Raw genomic sequence first — 20264 nt, forward strand, 5'->3', positions numbered from 1 at the left:
CCCAAGGATACCTCATTTGGCCCCCTAGAAACCCTGTACTGCAGGGGATCCTGTCTCTTCTTCCTCTGAGGAGGCTGAAATGCCTCTCTAGTCTGGGGCTATTCCCTTGGAGGTTCAGGGCCCTGAACGATCTATATTGTCTACGGTCCTTAACTTGACCCTGAAAGGCCTTGTAGTCCCCTTACTTGGTCCTTTGGGGTAATCTTTGTGGTTTGGAGTCCCCCAGGTTCTTCATTAACTTATCCAGGACTTCTCTGAACAGGAGCCAACTTTTAAAGGGTAATCTACTCAGACATGTCTTAGACGGTCCATCCGTTGACCATTGTCTTAAACCCCAGCAATCTCCTCATCATTACAACCATGATGACCTTCTTAGAAGAGGTCCTAATCAAATTATATAGGGTATCTGCCACAAAGGCTGAGTCATATTCTAACTTGGCTGGCTCTTCTGCTTCTCTCTTATGTATGCAACGCTGTTGTAGTCAACAATTCAAAAGTGCTCTCACCACATTATCTCTGTACACTGCTGCCTATAAGGGCAGGCTAGCAATCTTAAAGAACTTCTTTAACACAGACTCTATTTTGTGATGCTGTTGGTGCTTTGGTGCTTGACAGTTGCACCCTCTCATACCAGAATGGTGGTTTTCCTCTAACTGCTGCCACAGGGGATTCTACTTTTGGAACTTTGAATAATAATGGGGTATAACTTCCTCATTAAATCAAATGGCACACAAAACATTCAGTTAAGATTGTTTAAACTTTCATGATTGCCTGTGTCATTTTATGCTTACCTTGTGTGTATTCTGTACCTCGCCCTGAACTGCAGAAGGGCAGACAAATATTTTAAATAAATAAATAATAAATAAGGAGTAGGCTGGGGAATTCTCTCCTTCAAAGCCCTGCCTAGGCCCCTTTGCTCCCAATTCCCATTCTGCTGTTCCATGGCCCAACCTTTTATTTCACTGTAGACCTTATGCATTAACAGAAAACAAGTTTGTTTACTGTAAACAGTGTTTTCCATATATAGCAGGATCAATTAGCTATGCTGCATGGGTGATGTCATCAGGCAGCACAAAATGGAGATGTCTCTCAAAGCTTGTAGAGCTTTTAGCTCTACTGGGCATACGCTGTTCTTCCCAAGTGAATCTGTGTTCCAAAAGTCTCCTCAATCCATATCAAAGCAAAGAACTTTTGTGGTATGTGGATATACTGCCTGGGGACGAGGGCGGGAATGCATGGCTAATTCAACCTACTATCTATGGAAAACACAGTTTATGGTAAACAAACTTACTTTTTCCCCCCATCGATAGGCAGTCTGAATTAGCCATGCTGCATGGGAGTCCCAAGCTAAGGGTTGCCGTCAAAGTTTTGGTTTTTTTTGCAACCCAGACTCTTCAGTTGACTGCATTCTATTTCAGCATGAAATAATGCAACACTGCCTATCCAACTGTGCTGTCTGCAGACACCATTTCATAATGCGATGTGAAGGTGTGAACCGATGACCAGGTAGTTGCTTTACAGATTTCTTCAAAGGGCATGTTACACAAATACGCTCTGGAGGTCGCTGTTGCATGCACCTGATGCTCTATGCAGGATGTAATCCATTTTGATAAGGTTCTTTTTGCTGCTGGTGTTCCTAGCTTATTGGGATCATAGGAAACAAAGAGCTTAAAGGAATGCCTGTGTCCCTGCATCCTGCGTTTGTAATAGGTCAAAGCCTTCTTGCAATCCAAGACATGGCGGCATTTTTCCTGCTCTTAGTTGTGTGGTTGTGTGAAGAAGGTCAGAAGTACGATGGCTTGGTTTATGTGAAAAGCTGATGCTATTTCGGTAGAAATTTCAGGTGCATTTGTAGGACTACTTTGTCATGGTAAAATTGTAAATAAGGAGAGAAATAGACTAATGCTTTCAGCACACTTACTCTATGTGTAGACGTAACTGCTACCAAAATTACCACTTTCCATGTCAGATATTTGAGGTCAGCTGTGTCTAGAGACTAGAACGGAGATTCCATAAGTACCACGTTAATGTCCTAGGGTACTGGCAGTTTCCACGGTGGGGGGATGGAGGACATAGGAGGCCCTTCATAAATCGGGAGATTAGTGGGTGCACGGAGAGCAGGAATCCATTCTCTTGCTGGTGATATGCCACTATAGTGCTAATATGTACCTGAATCGAAGAGGTTGCAAGACCTTTACTGGAAAGGTGATGTGGGTATACTAGGAATTGACAAGGCTCCAAGTGAGGGGGTTAATGGAATGTTCTCCACACCATTTGGTAAAGAAACTCCACTTTAGAGCATCATTTCATCATGTGGAAGGCTTTTGGGCAGATAGCAAATTTTCTTCATATCATTTGTTAGGTCTAAATGAGCTATGGTCGTGTGTTCAACATCCATGCTGTGAAGTTGAGGGAAGACTGGAGTGGATGGAAGCCCTCTTCCTAGGTAAGGAGGGTTGGGCTGCATCCTAGGCTCTGTGGGAGGCTTATTAAAAACTGTACAAGTTACGCCATCCATGGCTATCTTGGCCTTGCTGGGGCCACCAAGATCAACCTGGCCCGATCCTGCATGCATTTTTGGACCATTTTGGCGATTAAGTGCATTGGAGGGAGAACACAGAGAAGTCCCTTCTTCCTTGAGATTAGAAAGGTGCCCAGACCTCCCTGTATGAACTGGGACAAATGGAGCAGAAGCGTTCTACTCTTCTATTTTTCTCTGTCACAAAGAGATTTATCCAGAGGCTTCCCCACCGCTAGAAGAGGCTATTGCCTACCTCGTGATAGTGCCCATTCGTATAGGTGGAAAATTCTGCTGTCCTCCTCTGTATTTACTATTCCTGGGAAATATGTGGCCTGCAAAGTTGCCTGGTTGTGAACCAGCTAGTCCCAAATTTGAAGGGCTTCCTGACATAGGGTCCAAGAGCTCATCCCTCCCTGTTTTTTCACATAAAACATGGCCACTTGGTTGTCCACATAAATCAGCATGTTCCTTCCCTGTAGTAAACGCTGGAAGGCTTGTAGTGCATAGCACATTGCTCTATAAGAACATTTATGTGGCATGCTCTCTCTCAGTAAGACCAGAAATTCTGTGTTTTGAATTGGTGAAGGTAACCCACCACCCCTAAGGGAAGGCATCAGTAATCAGAATAATCTGATATGGTGCTGGTTGAAGCGGGGCATCCCTTTCTAGCACACCTGGGTTGAGATATCAACCAGTGTCTGTTTTCATGTGGTCAGTAATTCAAATCCTGGCTGATAGGGACTGGAGGAATTGGTCCCATTGAGTATGTAGTCCCCACTGAAAGCACTGCATGTGTAGGCAGGTTAACGGAACCACATGCATCACTGTCGCTGTGTGTTCAAGGAGCACTAGTATGTGCCGGGCAGTTGAGGAAATCTGGCAATGTAAGCGAATTGCCAAGTAGCAGAGGGTCCGAGTTCTGTTGTCAGGGAGAAAGGCTTTGGCCTGCACAGAGTCCTTATGGGCTCCAATGAACTGCAGGGATAGTACTGGCTGTAGATTTGACTTTTCATAGTTTATCAGAAACTATGTCTATATCCAATCGTAAGGCTTCTTTGAAAGGTGCTGTGATTAACCTGTCAAAGTACAGGAATATTCATATTCCCGATCATCTTAAGTGTGCTACTGCCACAGCAAGGCATTTTGTGAACACTCTGGGGGCAGACAAGACTGCAAACAGGAGAACTTTATACTGTGAAGTAGAGGAATTGCCAACAGGATGGGGATGTGAGTGTGTGTATGCATCCTTGAGGTCAAGAGTGCACATTCAGTTATGAGGTTGGAAGAATGGTAATATGGTACCCAGAGATGTCATTTTGAACTTCTTTCAACGGAGATGTTTGCTGAGCATCCTGGGGTCCAGGATGGGGTGAAGGCCTCCAAATTTCTTGGGGATAAGGAAATATTTGGAGACTAATCGGAGAAAATTATTTTTCACTCAGCGCACAGTTAAGCTCTGGAATTTGTTGCCAGAGGTTATGGTTAGTGCAGTTAGTGTAGCTGGGTTTAAAAAAGGTTTGGATAAGTTCATTAACTGCTATTAATCAAATTGACTTAGGGAATGGTCTCTGCTATTACTGGCATCAGTAGCATGGGATCTTCTTAGTGTTTGGGTACTTGCCAGGTTCTTGTAGCCTGGTTTGGCCTCTGTTGGAAACAGGATGCTGGGCTTGATGGACCCTTGGTCTGACCCAGCATGGCAATTTCTTATGTTCTTTTGTAGTGGCCAAGACTGAACAACCTAGTGCCTAAATATGTACTGGAGAGACAATTTCCCTTTTCTTAGGAAGGAAGGACAGCCTCCAGCTCAGTCTAGCTCCAAAATGAATTTTTTTTTGGAGCTTCTTCTGCTATCGCTGTCTAACCACCACCAGTTAGAGGCAGAGAACAACTGGAGGCCTATCATGCTATCCCAGAATATATAATCTCCAGCGACATCAAAAGAGGAAGAAGTTCTCTGCCTCTATCTGCTGGTGCAGAAGGGTAAACCCACTTGTCTTGTACGATAAAAAGGAATTAAATCTTTTCAAATAAAATATTAAATCAAAATAGAATTAAATATAGTGAGCTAGTGGGGCCCATTCTACTGGTAGATGCTATGCATTATGGGGCAGATTTTCAAAGGGTTACGAGCGTAACATATGTGCGCAACCCCCAAAAAGCTGCCCCAAGCTGCCCCTGCGCGCGCCAAGCCTATCTTGCATAGGCTCGGCGGTGCGCACAAGCCCCAGGACACGCGCATGTCCCGGGGCTTCGAAAAAGGGGCGGGAAGGGGGCGGGGCAGTGGTCCGGGGGCAGTCCCGAGTCCTCTGGCACAGCGGCCTGTGCCAGGGGATGGTGCACCGGCGCGCGCAAGTTATGCCTGCCTCGGGCAGGCGTAACTTCTGAAATAAAGGTAGAGTGGGGATCTAGTTAGGGCTGGGGGGTGGGTTAGATAGGGGGAGGTGGGTGGAGTGGTAGAAAAGTTCCTTCCGAGGTCTCGGAGGGAACGGAGGCAGCTTGCGCGGCTCGGCGCACGCAAGTTGCACAATCATGCAGCCCCTTGTGCGCGCGCCGACCCTGGATTTTTTAACATGCGTGCGGTAGCGCACTCATGCTATAAAATCGGGCGTAGATTTGTTTGCGCCGGGTTGCGCGAACAAACCTGCACCCGCGCGCAGGTTTTTAAATCTGCCCCTATGCCTGGAGAAATATTCGTCTATTGTTTCTCCCTTGGAAAACATCTCCTTGGATGCCCATTGGAGGTAATTCTGGTTTTTGTCTGAAGATTCTTGCAAGCAATTCCAAAAATTAAAACAGAGTTGCTGCAATATGTGACAACTTTATTGATACCCAGACTAAACAAATGTACTTTGCACACTGTCAAACACATTTGGGATATTCTCTTTCAAATACTTTAATATATCTTCATATCTCAAGCTTTGTCTATGCAAAACAAAATTTGGACACAAAATTATTCTTCAGGTGCATTTCAAAGGTTGCTGCAGATTTATAAACATGGCAGTCACTGTCCAACTTATATAAATGTATACATTCGGTGACAACTTACAAGTACCTGGACATTTTAGTGAATCTATGGAGTGTTGTCTTGAAATCTGAGATTTTGGAGGAAGATGTATATTCAGGAATTGAGCTGATGAGTAAAAGCATAGATTCAGCTGTATTGTGAGAACAGAAATTGCAAATCATTCACAGAATTGTAGTGTCCCCATATAGAGCTCACCAAATGGGAATAATTGCAGCCTTGTCATGTCTCAAATGCTCTAAAGCTAATGCAACACTATCATGGTATATGGAAATGTAGACTTATACAAACATTTGAAAGGGCGGTTCGGCCGGAGTGCCAAGCCACCCATTGCTAACAGGCACGCCAGACAAGCTCCAGCACCTTGATGCCGGAAGGGGTGGGTGTGGGGGAGGCTAGAGAGACCTGATATTGTTTAATTTTGAATACTCCCTTGTGGTGAGATCGCATTGGTGGGCGCCGCAGGGACTATCAGGACTTATAGGTTTAAGTAAGGGGGCGGGATTATCAGCGGGGCTCACTTCCTCCCTGGGTTCCTGGCTGAGTGGCGACCCTCCCTCCTGCCCTTGTGTTGTGATTGATTTTGTAACTAGATGGTTTTGGTTGCTGTCACAGCTTTGGCTGGAGGTTTGCCCGAGCCTCTTTAGTGCCAGGTGGTGGCTCGATGGGTAGCCAGTTTAGGGCATCTACTGGCTGGGAGCGATACCTGGGCAATTGGCTCCTTTGGGCTTAGCTCCTTGCTGGCCGGTGGCGGGAGCTGGAGTTTAGGCGGCGGGTGCTGCCTGACTAGGCTGGGTCGGGTGGCATGTGGTTGGTTATCTTGCTGGCTGGTGGCGGATAACTGATGTTTTATGATGTATAAGGGCTCGGGCTAGTTATGTTTGTTTAATAAAGCTGCGGCCTGATGTTTCCCATACCAGAGTGTTCTGTCTTTTATTGAATATATTATGAAAGGGTGGTGAAAGAAGGTGGAGTGAAGTTCTGGCTGTGTCTATTATGGATTGCAATACTTGATTTTCTGTCATCTATGCTGAATGTCCATAACCCCTCTTCCCCAGCTTTCTGCAAGCTGGGTATTACTCCTGATAACCTAGATTTTCCTAAATTTACATTACTGTTTGTGCTGCAGGGGGTCTGTCTTGCTAGGAAATGCATCATGGCTAAATGGATCTCGAGTGATGCTCCCATTTTGTCCCCAATGGTTGGCAGAGTCGAATGATTTATTGCCAATGGATTACAAAACATGGACTTTACAGTCATCTCTCCAATCCACGTCTTTCCAGAAGACTTGGGGTGTTTATCTCAGCAGTTTACCTAAGGAAGTTCAAGACAAATTCCTGTTACCTGAGATACTGACACTACAAAGAAAGCAATATTAGCTACAGAGTTCACATCTGTTTACACTTATTCCTGGCCATTTGTAGACTGCTTCCAGTATGCTGGGGAAGAGGAGGGTGAAAGAAATGTTGGGATTCAGTTTATGTTTGTTTCATTTTAAAATTAATAAAGATATTTATAAAATAAATCAAAACAGAAAGGAGATAATTAAAGCCAAAAAGGATGCAATAGCGTCAAGTAGGGAGCTAGATATTATGAGGAATCTTTTGAGCTGTCATAAGTCTGCTCACATTTGTGCACCAAAGTGGACAAAGAGTTAAAGTAAGGTTGAATGAATCTCTCTTATTGTGGTGGCAAAGGATAAACTAAAAAATAAACAAACAAGTCCTACACAGCACTTTATTACTATGGGACTGACACATCAAGCACTGCCAACCCTCAGCCCACAGACAGCATAAACCGACTGTAAAGAGAAAAACAGAGCAGTGGATGCTTAACTTGTAATATAAGATGCAGCGGAGGTCTCCCTCACAGTTTCACTCGCAGTTGTGCGCAAATTTTACTCCTGATAACAGCAAGGAGTTTGTGCCCAAAAAATATTCACAAAAACTGTGCGTACTGGTTAGCAGAACTTAAATGAGATCAGGCACTGTTATTTCCCTCCTCCTTCCCGTTCCATGGCCAAGGGCCTGGAAGCACGTATACTCTTTCCCCTAAGCCACATCAGCCAACTTTGTGTCCTCTTAATTATATCAATAGAAATGCATTATCTCCACTGTCAAACATGCACAGTACTGACAGGGCTGAAAGCAGATCGTCTCCTGCTTTTGTCAACATGGCTACGTAGATTCAATATCTACCCTACAGCCAAATGTTCCAGTGGCCCCTGACGGAAGTCATACAGTAGGAGGCTCAGGACAGCAGTTATCAGTGACTAATGACATCACTAAAGCACTCTGACAGAATCAAACAGAAACTGCTTGAAACAGCTACATTAATGGCCTGATTCATTAAGGCTAGTTGCTCATTCCTTGTCTATAAGGAAAAAAATTGCTAGCTTTACAGACTTTCAACCAAAACCATGGCTTTCAGAGAGGACAAAGTGATCATGTGTTGGATAATGAAGTTTTTCCATGAGAAATGGTTCCATGACTAACTGGTTATGGAAACCCAATCTTTCATGCATGATCAGTCAGAGGAAAACTTTTATCTAATAGACAGCCATGCTGTACACGGCATAGAATACACCTTTTGTCTAAGTGTGCTGCTTCTTCATCCTTCTGTGTGCCTCACCCACCTCAGCTTACACTGAGGTAACTGCTATTTATGTTCCATGCTGTTTTGCACCACCATCCCCACCCTCCAACTACAACATTTTCACAATCAATTACAATATTGTATATAGTAATACAATGCTACACTGAAGTCTTGCTAAAATTATTTTATGGTCACGTGCAAAAACCTGAAGTTGGAGGTAATAGTACAAAGTTAACTTGTGCAATCAATTTTCCCTGACAGAAATCAGACAGAGGATGGGACACGGTGTGGGTGTGTGTGCTGATGGCGCCAGCGTGTGGGTGACTCTCTCTACAAAGATTAGAAAAAGAAAGTAGCAGATAATTCAACTATTTTCTGTGTCTCCATTTAAGTATCTGCCTAGGAGACAATGGCAACAGGATTAGATCCAATCAGTTCAGGAGAGATCTTACTGCTGTCACTGGGGCCAATGTAACATGTGGGTTTAAACTATGTGCTGAAATTCAGTGCACAGTTTAACGCTAGTGCCTCCGGCTCATTTATGAGGGTGAACACTGACATTCATAAAGTGTAATTAGACAGCGTATGTGGTTCTTTACTCATTTATATATTTTACCGCATATTATTCCAGTTCTCTTGTAAGCTAATAGTTTGCTAATGTGTTGGGAGTTTAAAATGTGCACCAACTAGAAAGTGTGCTCGGCACAGGCTGAACATACATTTTAAACTCGAGTGAGTGGAGGAGTCTCTCAGCCATGATTTGTGTACACAAAAATATTTATACGCAGAAAAATGCTTTCTGCTCAGAAAGCATCTTTTGTACATATTAAGCATATAGTGGCTTGTAAAACTATTTGATCCCCTAAAAAGTGGATTACAAATGATAAAGATTGTTTCAGACAGTATGCTCTTAAAGTAAATTTTCAAAGTCACAATTCATTATTTCTCTGCATCTTTTGTAAAATAAAATTAAAAACTGAAACATACTGCTTGCCCTAACAATTAGCTTACAATTGGCCTCTACCTCTGAATTATTTATTTATTTATTTATTTATTTAAAAGAATTTATATACCGGGGTTCCTGTATAGTATACATATCACCCCGGTTTACAAGGAACCATAACTATCGCTAAGGAAACAATCATTTAGCGGTTTACATTGAACATTTAGCGGTTTACATTGAACATAGTTAATTTGAGAAAACATAATGAAACTATTAGAAAAATATGAAATTTGAGAAAACATAATGAAACTATTAAAAAAATATGAAATTATTAGAAAAAGGTCAGCTTTTCTGGATAAAAGACCCCCTAATTCCAGTACCATTGGTCAGACTGTGAATCTGAAGGAAAGCTGTGAAAATGAAGACCAAAGAGCATTTTAAAGAAATTAAAAAGTTATAGACATGCACAAGATAGGAAAGGACTACAAAATAATATCCAAGTGCTTGGATATCCCAGTGAGCACTGTTGGATCAAATGTGAGGAAATGGCATCACTTCACCCAGACACTACCTAGACAAGTCTGTCCCTCAAAACTCGCATCAGAGTAAGGAGGAGACTTGTGAAGGAAGCCAGAGAGGCCAACAATCACTTTGAACGAGCTACAGATTTCAGTGGCTGAGATTGGAGAGGAGATGCACCAGTCAACCATATCAAGAGTTCTACTTATAACTGGTCTGCATGGGAGGGTGGCTAGAAAGAAGTCATTACTGAAGAAAACCCATCTCAAAGCAAGTCTGGAGTTTACCAGAAAGCATCAGAGTGATCCAGCTAAAATGTGGGATAAGGGTTTGTGGTGAGATCAGACAAAAATGGAGCTTTTTGGCCAAAATTCAAAATGCTATGTGTAGTGCAAACCTAACATTGCCCATTCCTCAGCAAACACCATCCCAACAGTAAAGTATGGGATGGCAGCAACATGTTGTGGGAATGCTTTTCCTCAGCAAGGACTGGGCATCTTGTTCAAACTGAAGGATGGATAGATGGTGCAACATATAGGAAGATACTCCAAGACAACCTGCTTCAGTTTGCTAAAACACTAAAACTTGGGAGAAAGTTCACCTTTCAGCAGGACAATGATCCCAAGCACAAAGCCAAAGCAACACAGGAGTGGTTGAACAAAAAGGTGAATGATTTACAATGGCCAAGTCAACGTCCAGATCTCAATCCAATTGAGAATCTGTGGCACTATTTGAAAATTGAAGTCCATAAGCATCATGCAACCAACCTGAACAACCTGGAGCAAATCTGTCAGGAAGAATGGGCAAAAATCACTCTCAAATAGTGTGAAAAGTTGGTAGAAAAACTTACCCCAAAAGACTTAAAGTTGTTATTGGTGCAAAGGTAGTTCTACCAAAATCTAGTCTGAAGGGGTTGAATACTTATGCAAGCAACATTTTTCAGTTTTTATTTTACAAAAAATGTAAATAATGAATTGTAATTCTGAAAGTTTACTTTAAGAGCATACTGGTTTGCAATAAACATAGTCTGGAACAATCTGTGTAAGTGTCATTTGTAATCCACACAAATCTGCTGACTTTTTAGAGGCTCGAATACTTTTGCAAGCCACTGTATTTACGCACAGAAAACATGTTTTATTGTGCAATGTATATTTTCTGCACATAAATCCTGATTACAGGTTCCAGTATTGGAATTTCAGCTTCTGTTCATAAGTTTGCAGTGCTTGTGTCAGTCTAACTCCACCTCTGACCAGGAGTAAAATTTCCTAGATAGGAAAACCTGAGTTAAGCAAGTGCACCTCTCTCTACATTGGAGGATAATAGTTAATGCCTTCATTTGCATATGGGATTTCGCTCCAAGGATGCCAAACAGGATGCAGTTTTCATGCACATATTTTTTAAATTCTATTTATAATTTCAAATTACATATCTTCAAGATACCATCTTAAGAAGAGAATATTCAAAGCAAACATATTAGTGAAGGAAAAGAACAAAAGTTAATCTACAGTGTTCGGATAGCAAATCCACAATTTGGAAAGAAGTAAATGTCACAATCCACTAAGAAACAGAATAAAGGAAAATTGAAACTAACAAGCTCCTGAAGCTATATTAAAAAGCTCCTGAAGCTATATTAAAAAAATTAGAAAATAAGCATAGGTTGTAAACTAAGTTGTAACAGGCAGCGAAAGTGTATAGAGTCACTTATACAGACTTGTCATTTAACAACAAAGTAAGCTGATTAGGTTAAAAAGATTTATAGGAAGAACTTTGGTACTTAATATAATATTTACAAGGGAATTAAAAAAAAAATGCGTACCTAATTGCAAAGCCTTAGGTCTCATGCTTTTTCTGTATTGTTTATGCTTTTTCTATATTGTTTAGCCACATCTAGAAATACCATGATCCTATGCTACAAGAAGGTTTAACTTCGATGTCTGAAAAAGCACTTTAGAAGCCAATCTGTCTAGTTCTAAAGCCAGATAAACTATCAAGGTTGAGGGCTTAGCCAATGCACTGTCTGAGGTTTCCAGCAGAATAGTAATATACAGAGTTCCTTCAGAAATAGTAGACGATTCTTGATGACTCTTCACAATCTCTTTCCAATAAATAAAACTTAAACATGTCTTTGGCTAATATTCTTGGTAGCTTAGGAAAATTAATGAAATCGATATTCTCAATTGTGTTGAGTCTATTAGATAAAATAAATATTAACCTTGATCAATGATTCTTAACATCCTTAACATGATTCATATTACTTTGTAAATCAAAGACTTGAGGCAAAACTTCAGATTTAAAGTTCTCTAAAGATTGTAGCCTGTTTTCCAGCACCTGATTACTTTCCACCAAAGGAGTTACTTGGACATCATAGCATTGCCCAGACCTTTGCAGTGATGGCAAACTCCAGTCCTCGAGTGCCACAAACAGGCCAGGTTTTCAGGATATCCACAATGAATATGCATGAGATAGATTTGTATACAATGGAGGCAGTGCATGCAAATCTCTCATGCATATTCATTGCAGATATCCTGAAAACCTGACCTGTTTGTAGCACTCGAGGACTGGAGTTCGCCATCACTGTCCTATAGCAACCCATATGGCCTCTAAGGTGAAGACAGATGGCCTAAGTAGGATAAAGGTCTTTTTACCAGCATGAGCCAATGTAACAGGTGGTTGCACAAAAGAACTTGGCCCCAAATCACCTCCTTCTGCCCTTCTCTGTGCTTCCACCTCAACAGTCCTCAGGGATATGTGCCGAGTCAGCGCTTCTTTCCACAAATCTCACACTCTCAGACATCATGAAATCATCACCCAGCTGCGACTCTCCTATCGCTGCAGGATCTGCTGAAACTATTCTCAACACTGGGCTCAATGATACTGAAGAATCCAGAGGAGATGGGGACAAGACTTCTTCCCCCGACCCCCTCAACAGTCCAACTTCCAATGACCCAGAGCTTTGGAGGATGTGAGCATCTATTAGCCACAATTGTAGCAACATCAATGGCACTACAGGAGGCTATCCTTGCCTGGCCTTCCTCTTCAGGCTCATTACATTGAAAGTAAACCAGGTAATTATTTATAAGCAGGAAAAAGCTGCAGAAGATAGGAGCGCTGCCATCTTGAGTTCCTTTCCACATTCACATTTTTTGTGCAAAAAACTTCTTGCTGCATCAAGAGCAACATATGCGCACAAAAATATGCTTACAACTGTGGGTAAAACTGTGCGCTCTTCTAAACACACCTTATTGCATCAGCAACACTGTGACCTGGGCTGCCCTAAAACCCTATTCCAATGAGAAGGAAAAAGGAACAAACAGGTACTACAGAGTCTTCCTAGTGCTAGGATCTTTCTGCACTACTATCTTCCAGAAAATGTTTGTTTCATGGGGATATTTTCAATTCCATTTTTCACCAGGTGTTAAAATGTAAAAGCAAGAAACATTTTACTAACAGAACTAGTTTTGCTGATATCTGTCTAGTGCACAGCGAATGGTTTCAGGTCATAAAGAACAGGCGAGGCAGTTCTGACTTAGCTCCTGCCTGAAGTTTTTCCCTATTGAAACATTTTTAGAGACTGATAAATCAGGAGTGACTCACCTGTTCCTTCTTCTGACCTGAAGCCAGGTAGTCATCCCAGTCTAACCCCATGTATCATATTACTACTATTCAAAGTAGTAACACTTATTTAAGGTACTGTTCTACAAAACCAGACTAGGAGAAAACAATTACTGACAAGGGTCTTTGATGAAGACGTAGTAGCTGTGTATCCCTCATCACCTGTTATCTGAGCAGAATATTTTTCACAGAAATCAAAATTGTCAGACTCAACAACTATGGGAGAGAAAGCCGAGAAAGAGGGGAGGAATTTCAGTGGCCCTTATATTCTCCTACTGATACACTCCAAGCAAGTCTCCACCTCAGCAGCCATCTCCAGTTACTCTAAATACAGAACTAGCAACTGCTACTTAAGACATCAACTTGCAACATGAGTGTATGACCAGAGGTTTCCCGGTTCAAAACACAGGCTGGGTCACGCAGCCTGTCACTCTTTTGAGGCAGCACCACTTTAAAGAACAAGCCATGAATCTGTAAAGCACTCCTGAGACTTAAGCACATGAGGTCCTATTTCAGTCTAGCTTTACTATTCTAATTTTTCATGTTTGCTGCATTTGCTCAAATTTGCTTTGAGCTCAATAAGCTCTCTTGCCCTCTGCATATCACCATGATACTCCTCTCTTCCAGATCTTTCTCCGACCAGCACATGTAGTCTTCTCTTTCTGCAATCCTTCTAAAAAACTCTCCTTTTCTCCCCTCCCACTCATTAGCCTCTCTTTTCTCTTCTTGCAAAAGCTGCCAGGCCAGTTTTAGTGGCATTCTACCGCAGGCCCTCTGTCGTTAGCTATGCTTCAGACATTGCACTATGTTTTGTTTTTTCTTTACTATACAACAATATTTTTTCTGCCACTTTTACCCTGTAGAAATGCGATGTATTCAACCACTTATGAAATAGTTATTTGCTTTGTAATTAGACATGCTTTACAATAAAAATGGCAGCAATATCTTCTTCAAGATCATGCTTTAGCTATGCACACCATACTTATAGTGTGTGCATACAAGAATGGTGTCACACAGGTTTATAATAGACAGTGTCCATAGCATTCCACCCAGTAAACTATATCTAAACTGGCAATTCAGAAAAAGCTTAAAAAAATTTAAACATTTGCTTTGTTTGCTGTTCTGTAACTGTGTGAACTTACTTGTCAATGCTAATTTAACTTGTTCAAATACTTCAGCAGCCACTACCTTATTCAAACCCATTCTCTCGGGCTCCTGTTAGGAAGACATTTTGCTAGTCTGTTCAACCCTTTGATTTCAGAGTACTGACAATCCAAAAAGATCTGTTATTCTGTTAACTGGCTTGCCCCATGCAACATAACACATGATTCAGGAGCTGCAAAGTGACTTTGCAGGGACTGCAGTGTGACTCTTACTACTGCAGAAGTCACAGAATAATAGGAAACAAAATGAAATTGAGATGCCTGGTTTATTGATTAAAGTACATTACAATGTCAGAAGAGATTTGGCTTTCTGCAAAGGGGGCTTTTGGAATGACCACAGCCAACTACCTTAAAAAATGTGAGAAGGAGAATCTTCAAGGAATTGTCCAAGCTCTACTACTTTACTTTCACAACATTGTAAAGATCTAATCAGATTCCTGGAGCCCCATTCCCTAACCACGCAGTCATCACTGAAACATTGACTGCTAAATATGAAGAGGCCATTAAAATCATCCATCCATGGTTTCGCTTAGGCTTGTCATGCCCTTTGTCCTAACTCTGCTGAAGGTTAGCAAACTAAGGTCTTACACTGAGGTGTTATCGGCAGGTACTAAAATAAAAAATTATTATGGATGCAATTACAAATGTTTGTATTTTTTTTAATCCCAGCAGATACTCCACGGGGCTTCCTCTTCTCAGCCCAAGTAATTAGTTTGTCTCTTCTATGATGTTCAGTCCTCAGATATCAATGATTTCATTTCACAGGAAATGACAAACTACACTACACAGGAAGTTCAGGGGAGTCCAGAAGGAAAAGGAGGAGCACCCTTCCCCAGAGTCTGCTTCTTGCTGAGATCTCTATGGGACGGCAACCATTGCCTTGTTCCTGACATTAGTGTGTTTAAGGAAACTTGTATTGAGGTTTTCAGTTTCATTAATATTTTTCAATAATGGAACAGCTCAGTACATTTGAGCTTTTTTACTTCTAGGTCAGCAATTAAGATATAGTTAGGGGGACCTTCGTTTTTCAGTTTTTATTTAACTTCTGCATGGGAAATTCAATGTTAAAATAAAAAATGTTAGTGGAAAAATGACTGATATAATGCACAGGAGAGAAAAAGTCAGTGGAAAAGCCATTTTCCATAGATTTCTTTTTGTTTTAAACATTGAACTTTCTAGGCAAAATAAAATAAAAACTGAAATCAAAAGTCCCTAATAAAATTAATCAGTGAAACATTACCAATTTTACAGCAGTACAGGGGTCTTATGAAGTAAGTCACAGATCTCAATCCAGTTCTTTGCATACAAATAATGTAAAAACCATAAGTAGCAGTGATAGTTTCAGGAAGTAGGTCAGGAAAATATCAGGCAAGGAGCCTGGATTCCATTCTAAATGCAAGAGGAGCATGCCCACCAGAGAAGAGCAAAGATACTAGAGCAGAGCAGTGTACCTTGCACTACCACTACCTATGGATAAACAAGAATGTTCTTTCCTTTCACCAACAGTTAGTTCATCATAAAAATATAATACCTATCTTTTGACAACACCTTCCAACAGCTCATTGAACAAATAGCAGACTGTATTAATAAAACATAACATCCAGACCCGTTAAAACTTTCTCCTCCAAAGCAACACTTCCACAATTGTTGAATTTGCCCAGCCCTCATCATGATGTACCAAGACCTGAGGCAAAGCTGGCACTTCCACTCCGGACTAGGGAAGCCCTGTGTTGTCCAAGCGGCAGGGCCCCACACTTGTCAAATAGGACCAACGGATTCAAAACCACCAGACAAGGACAAGCTCTTGTCAACACATTTCTAAACAAACATTCACTTTTTTACTTAGTTTATCTTTCACTTTAAAAATATCTACCTATTCTCTTGCAAGTCACAGGCATCCACTTTTCGAATCAACAAATGATTCCTATTCATATGCAAGCAGTCAATAGATTTCACCCATAGATGCACCAGGCTCCTCCATAGTCACCTCAGTGGCTCCCGAGCCAGCGGTCTCTCTCTCTGGTGTGGTACTACACTGAGACGCATTTCAGGCACAAAACAGCGGCATAAAGGAATAAGCCAGCAAAGAAACGAGGCCTTCTCAAAAAAAAAAAAAAAAAAAAAAAAAGTAAATGTAACCAGAGTGAATGAAAGCGAAACTCCTCACCCCCCAAGCCTTCCCAGGTCCCCTCATACACTTTCTGTCCCAGTCAAGGGGAGGGAGAACATAGACCCAACTGCAGAGCTAGCGGAGATCCCCTCCCTCCCCGCCGTGGGACAGAGGGAGAATACCCCATTCCTTCCTGATGAATGCCGGTCCTGCTCCCGGGCCCCGCGCGGGCTCCCAGGCGCTCCCGGCTGCCCCCCTTCACTGACAGGTACTTACCTCAGCACACCGGGCGGCGCTCTCCGCTCAACTCCCCGAAGTCTCCCAACAACCTCAGCAGCCGCGGGAGAGAGAAGCAGATACTTCGGGCCCCTCTCCGTCTCGTATTCTGTGCTTGCCCGCTGCCCTCCCTCACCGCTCTCTCAGCGCTGCCAGCTGGCTCCGACCGTTTCCTCTTCTCAGTGGGAAAAAACCGAGCAGAGTCGTTCCGGAGTCCAGAAGCTGTGCTTACGCCGCCTACGTAGCGGAGAGATCTGACGATGGAGGACTCTACGCCTCGGAGACAGCGCAGGAGTCATTGAGAATAGATCGAGGAAACTACAGGCCCCAAGGGTCTTGCGAAGCAGAGCGGAAACCAAGGGTTGAGAGAGTCTGCTACGCTGTAGCATTGTGGGTAGTGTAGTCCTTTCCGGCTCCAGTTACAGGGACAAAACATGGTGTTTGTGCATCTGTCGTAACCCTGCTATACGTCGTGGTGTTCGCACGGCCAAATGTATTTGTTTACATTGTGAAAAAAGAACGAGAAAGAAGGAAAAGCGAGTTGGGTATTGATAAAATATGCTCTAAAACCACAAGTCCCAGAATGCACTGTTGCACAAGCTTAACCCGCATGCTGCGGGAACGTCAGCGCTTTATATGAGCGGGAGCGAGAGTACTGAGCTCGAGCGCTTTTGGTTATGGAGTGATTAAGTAGCAAGGCAAGTGTCACCGAACGTGAACAATATTTGAAATTTTTTCGGAATAGCGGTGCTAACAAAACACAATAGAAAATCTGTAATTCAACAGGTCAGAAAATACACCCTGAAGTCACTAACTCTATATTTCACTGTTTCATTGAGTTGTTTTATACCCAGAGGGTATCAATAATTAGCAAACGTACATTCATTCTCCATTGAAGAGGATAAAAGCTAGATGACACACGTGAAAAAGATTTTAAAAAAACCACGGGGGAGAGGAGATGCCAGAACACTGACAAACTGGATTGTTTAGGGTTGTGCCCAGTTCCCCAAAACTGATGACCCTTGCCACATTCACTGCACAAGGCCACAAGAAACAGGTGTATGCAGTACCTTTCATCACAGCCACATCCTCTCATATAAAAAATCTCCCCCGTTTAACTGTTCGTGCTGTATTCATGCGTGACCCTGTGTATATTTGTATGTGGCATTTAGGAAGCTTAGCACAAGACACCCGCTTTATTTTTATTAATAACTAGCTGTACCCGGCCACGCGTTGCAGTGGCAGAGCCAGGTTAAGTGGAAAAGAAATAAAAGAGAATGGGGATAACCGCCCCCTGCCCCCCCTCCCCCCGAACATGGACGCAAGAACATCCCCACGCCCTCCCCCCCCCCCCCCCCCCCTGCAGGCCTGCCGATACCTGTCAAAAATGATAGTCGGTGGAGCGGGCGTTTGTTCCAGCATGGAAGTATTAGCGCCAGGCCCGTGGCAGCCAGCACTGAAACCGTCTCCGATGGCTGTTAGAACTTACTCTGACAGTGGGGTGGAGCAATGGGAGCGGTCATCTCGCTCAGATAGTAAGGGCGAAGGTGCGCCGGTTGCCAGTCCAGAAAATAGCATCGACGGGCCCTCTCCCTTACTATGTCCCATGGGCTACTGCCACCATTGGCGTTCCCGAGTGTCCTAGTAAGGGACAGAGCCGTCAGCGCCATTTTGATTGCTGGCAGCTGACGACCGTAGTGTATGCGATGTGTCACGGAGCGGTGTTGCCCCCCCCCCCCCCTGCTGGAGCTGCCCGAACTATTCTGCTGTTTTGCATGCGTTCTGAGGGTGTGGGCAGTAAGTAGAAAAGTCATGGGCGTGGGGGGTGTGAGGAGGGTGTTTTTGTGTGATCTCGTAGGGTGTGGGAATAGCAAACATGTGGCATGTGAGTGGCCTCCCAGTGTAGCATGCTGGAATTTTGTGGGTTTTTGTGTGTTTTGGGAGGGTGTGTGAAGTAAGTACAATTGGCATGTGTACGGGGGGGGGGGGGGGGGTGAGGAGGGTGGATTTGTGTCTGGTTGGAGGGTGTGTGAATCCCAAACATTGGTCACGTGCGTGTGGGGTGAGCGTTTGTGCAAGGTGTAAGACCTTGCGCTTACGTCCAGCAGATGTCGCTGTTTTGTGGAACCAAATTTTAAAACTTTTTACCAGCCCCTGGTGTGACATATATGTAATGTAAGTGTAGAATAACCTTGCCGTATGTGAGGTGAAGCTTGTGTCCAAATTTGAAAGCAATTGGTTTACGCGTTGCTGTGGCTGAGCCTGGTTAAGTTGAAAAAAACAGAACAGAGCAGTAAAGGTTACAGTTTGTGTGTTTTTTGTTTTTTTTTGTACCCCAAATGAACAGCACCAGCAAAGAATAGTTTAAATATGCAAGCACACCTTCCTGGCCCCCCCCCCCCCAACCCGGCGAAATAGAGCAACCCACGCTACAGCCCCCCTCTCGGGAGATGTGGAGAATGAGTGCCCCCCCGTGTGAAAAACGCGCGGCGGAAAATAAGAACGGTCCCCCACCGTGCTCCTCCCCAGCTACCTGTGTAAACTGCCAGCCGGTGGCGAGGCTCTTGCCCTTACTATGTCACATGATGTACCGACGTCATTGTTGTCTCCGTATAGCATAGTAAGGGCAAGGTCCGCCGGCTCCATTTTGGTTGCTGGCATCTGACGGCCCTACTGAATGCGATGTGTCCCGGACCGTTCCTGTGGTCCCGGCGGAGAAGCACAGACTTGTTTCAGGTGTAGTGTGTGATTGGAGTGCAGTGCGTGGGTGGGTGGAAGAGGGTACTTTAATTTAAATACGGAGGGTGTGTGAAATGCGTGGCTTTCCAATGTAGCAGCCAGGAATCCGTGTTTTGGTGTGTTTTGGGAGGGTGAGTGAAGTAAGTGACATTGGCAGGCGTGTGGGTGGGGGTGTGTGGTGTGATGAGTGTGGATTTCTGTGTGTTATGAGGGAGTGTGAATGAAAGACAATAGCCCTGTGTGGGGGTGGGGTGGGGTGTGGTGTGTGAGTGTGTGTGAAAGGTGTAAGAGGTTGCGCTTGCGCTGACGGCCACCAGATGTCGCTGTTTTGTGTAAGCAATTTTTAAACTTGTATTACCTGTCACAGGTGTGACCTATATGTAATGTAAGTGTATAAGATCCTTCCCGTATGGGAAGTGAATGTTGTGTGCAAATTTGAACGCATTCGGTTAAGCGGTTGGCGAGATTAGCGACAACGTACAAACTATTTAACATGTTTATTTATATAGATAGATGAGAAAAGAGCCTAAAGAGGAGGAACTTCCAAAACCTCTCTTTATATAGGGAGCCCTGTTTTTGTCTGGCAGCACTCGTAAAAGTCATTTAGGGGGTTATTTTCTATCTGTATCGCATGGAGGGGAGGAGAAGAGGTGGACGCGGTGGTATCTTCGCTGGCGGCCAGTAGCGTGCCCAATAGCACCACCTTTCACGGTGGCACTATTGGGTGCGAAAGCCGTCAGCGATAACACCATGGTGGTGCG

At 43.3% G+C, this 20264-nt stretch overlaps 1 protein-coding gene across 3 annotated transcripts in view; it reads right to left on the reverse strand.

Annotated features, from left to right (window-relative positions):
* The window catches only part of CAPN15 (calpain 15), a 273139-nt gene extending 256073 nt beyond the window's left edge, over positions 1 to 17066 (reverse strand). For 2 of the 3 annotated variants that reach the window (XR_003852592.1, XM_029576448.1), the window contains exon 1: positions 16765 to 17066. The gene's annotated coding sequence lies outside the window, so the exon portion shown is untranslated. The remainder of the gene's footprint in view (positions 1 to 16764) is intronic. The other variant, XM_029576449.1, reaches the window with a different exon arrangement.
* Positions 17067 to 20264: the final 3198 nt, after the last annotated feature.

This window comes from Rhinatrema bivittatum, chromosome 14, assembly GCF_901001135.1.
Source record: "Rhinatrema bivittatum chromosome 14, aRhiBiv1.1, whole genome shotgun sequence".
Taxonomy (NCBI): Eukaryota; Metazoa; Chordata; class Amphibia; order Gymnophiona; family Rhinatrematidae; genus Rhinatrema; species Rhinatrema bivittatum.